This window comes from Octopus sinensis, linkage group LG4 (genome assembly GCF_006345805.1).
Source record: "Octopus sinensis linkage group LG4, ASM634580v1, whole genome shotgun sequence".
NCBI classification, from domain to species: domain Eukaryota; kingdom Metazoa; phylum Mollusca; class Cephalopoda; order Octopoda; family Octopodidae; genus Octopus; species Octopus sinensis.
The window spans coordinates 163,057,025-163,060,567 of record NC_043000.1 but is presented as its reverse complement, the minus strand read 5'-3'; positions in this window follow the sequence as shown (position 1 = coordinate 163,060,567).

Below are 3,543 nucleotides of genomic sequence, written 5' to 3'. Positions count from 1 at the left end.
CCGACGCATAATCAAGAACGACTTAAATCGAAACAACTTAAGCTGAGGTATGTCTGTACACAAACACACGCACACACACACACATAAATATATATTGACACACAATCCGATTTATAGGATACTACTGAATATTTTATAAATATAAACACATTTAAATGGAAACAATAAATTACGGACAATACTGGAGTTTACGACATCAGCCACTTTCACGATAGCGAACAATTAATTTCTATTTCTTTATTACCCACAAAGGGCTACACACAGAGGGGACAAACAAGGACAGACAAACGGATTAAGTTGATTACATCGACCCCAGTGCGTAACTGGTACTTAAATTATCGACCTCGAAAGGATGAAAGGCAAAGTCGACATCGGCGGAATTTGAACTCAGAACGTATTAAACTTTTATCAGGACCGTATTTTCTTTTCCTTTCTTTTTCCCTTTCTATTTATTTTTATTTTTATTTTACACTTTCAGTGTTCTCAAAATGCTTGTTTGGTTTCACCACTGCTACACAGATTTTTAAAATTTTGTTTTGATTTTTCTTGCCTGTAATTAATGCGTGTTGTTTTTAATCAATTAAGATACATATATTCTGAATTTTCTTTGTTTTTTTTTCTGTGGGGCATTTATAAAATATTACATCTAAAAGAAAGATAATACAAAACAAAAAGGAACAATTGCAACAACAGTAGTAAATTCTAATATAACGGAAAGCAGTAAAAAGAGAATCAAAAACGACATGTGATAAAATCTTCGAAGTAATTCTCAACATAATTTTTACATAGCGACAGAGAACAGCCGAACACTGAACGCAAAGGTGCTTGACAGAGATGAGAAAAAAAGAAGTCAGATCCTGAAAGAAGATACACAATTAAAATCAAAGTATTTCTCTAAGGTGAGGCTGCGGTTTTAAACTCAAGAATTGTCAAATTATGTTCGACATTCTATTGTATTTGAAGCTGCATTCTGACTTTTCGAAGATCTCATATGTAAATGACGAATTTTGTTACAGTGTCCCAAAATACATCGTATCTATAAAATGTCATCAACGAGAATTGTGTGTGTGTGTGAGTGTGTGTGTGAGTGTGTGTGTGTGTGTGTGTGTGTGTGAAATACTCCAGGAGGTATTTCAAACTCACAATTTCACTCTTCATGCGTGATTTTTAGATGATAAAACATCAGGCGGGCAAAATTGTTACCACTCCAGACAAAATGCTTTGCGAAAATTTTTCCGGTTCTTTGTGTTCTGAGTTCAAAATTACGTCGAAGTTAACTTTGCCTTTAATCCTTTTAGGGTCGATAAAATTACATAAACCCCAGTTGAGCACTGGGGTCTATGTAATATCCCAAAATTTTAGGCCTTGTACTTATAGAAGAAAAGATTATTTCGGGATAGTTTCGGAAAACCGTTGAGATATGGTAACGTCGCTTGAAAACAGACATCGACGTTAAAAAATATAGGCGTGACTGGCAGGTGACTGTATTGGTAGCCGTGATGGGGGTTTGTTTAATAATGATAATGAGGTCATTAGGGGACAAATATTTCTAGACAATAGTCAGCACGATATTGAGTTTTTTTTTTGAAATTTCAAAAGCAGCGTTTGTAGGATCCTCCACACTGCTGTTCAGACAACTGTCCCTGAAACCAAACCCCAATGTCTTAAAAATCATTTTAGGATAATTTAGTCCTCGAGAATGTAACTCCATATGTTTGGCAATTGCAGACATAATTCTCGGGCCTTGTGCCTAGAGTAGAAAAGAATTGCAGACCTGATTATCGCAGTAATTTCCTATTTGATGTTCATAAAATCATAGAGATCCAATAACTTTATTTCAATCAAACGTTTCTTACCATAATTAAAAGTGGTACACACTCCGAATAACGCGTAAAAAGTAGGAAAAATATTAGACTTATTTTGAATAGAGTTTCGCCCTGGGCACAGGTGAGGATTCTTCAACAGTTCACGGCAGGCACATCAAGCAATACAAGTCGCTGAATCTAAGAAAGATCGAGACAGTGTCGTAATTGTTTGCCGTTCATTGAGTTTTTGCTGATTTGTAAGTATTTATTTCGTTGGGATTCACAATAAAACGGGGAGCAGAAGGGCGTCTACAAGACATGCTAATCGAGTTGAAATGAAATTGAATCTGAAACAAATTCGATTTTACGAACGTCAAATCGGTAATTCCTGATTATCACTGTTGGAATGTATTTGATCACAAGATTTTGGTTGACCAGTGTTAAATCTGGAGTTAAACTCAAGCTTCATCGCTGTTTTTAGTTGTTGTCATTGTGCTTACCCCTTCTTCATGTGTATTATTGTAAACACAGAAGAAAATTCCTCTGTCTATATAATTTAGCGAAAACAGGAAAGAAATGTTAGCCAAGCTCGAGGAAAATATAACGTCAGTGTGCTTGTGTGTGTGTGTGTGTGTGTGTGTGTGTGTGTGTGTGTGTGTGTGTGTGTTGTGTGTGTGTGTGCGTGCGTGCGTGCGTGTCTGTCCGTTTCTGTGTGGGTGTGTCTGCATGCGTGTGTGTGTATCTGCGCCGTGTGTGTGGTGTGTGTGTGTGTGCGTGCGTGTCTGTCCGTTTCTGTGTGGGTGTGTCTGCATACGTGTGTGTGTATCTGCGCCGTGTGGTGTGTGTTGTGTGTGTGTGTGCGTGTGTGTGTGTATCTGCGCCGTGTGTGTGTGTGTGCGTGCGTGCGTTCTGTCCGTTTCTGTGTGGGTGTGTCTGCATGCGTGTGTGCGTATCTGCACCGTGTATGTGTGTGTGTGTGTGTGTGTGTGTGTGTGTGTGTGTGTGTGTGTGCGTGCGTGTCTGTCCGTTTCTGTGTGTGTGTGTGTGTGTGTGTGTGTGCGTGCGTGCGTGTCTGTCCGTTTCTGTGTGGGTGTGTCTGCATGCGTGTGTGTGTGTGTGTCATCCACCATTTTAAACTGTTATTACATTCGTTGTCGACAAAGTAAGTATACAACACATTTAAGAAATTGGAAGTTTGATAGTACGAAGATAAAACGAAGAAGAAATAGAACGACTTTTATCTCTTGATAAGTAACGTATATAGTTATTATCGTTTAGCCCCCAGGTCAATCCAAATCAAATGATTAAATACATTCCAGTCATGACCATCCAATCTTTTTCTAGAGGTACATAGAACTATGTGTGGAGGCACATGGCCTAGTGATTAGAGCAGCGGACTCGCGGTCGGGAGATCGCGGGTTCGAATCTCAGACCAGGAGATGTGTGTGTTTATGAGCGAAACACCTCAGCTTCACGCGGCTCCGGCAGAAGGTAATGGCGAACTTCTGCTGACTCCTTCGCCACAACTTTCTCTCACTCTTTCCTCCTGCATCTTGCAGCTCACCTGAGATGGACCGGCGTCCCTATACCGGGAACCTATACGCCAAGGAAACCGGGAAACGGGCCCTTATGAGCCAGACATGGCTCGAGAAGGAACAAACAAAACATAGAACTATACTATGTAATATACCGTTTCCTTATTTAAAACGTTAAGATGTGTTATTAAGAAGATATGATT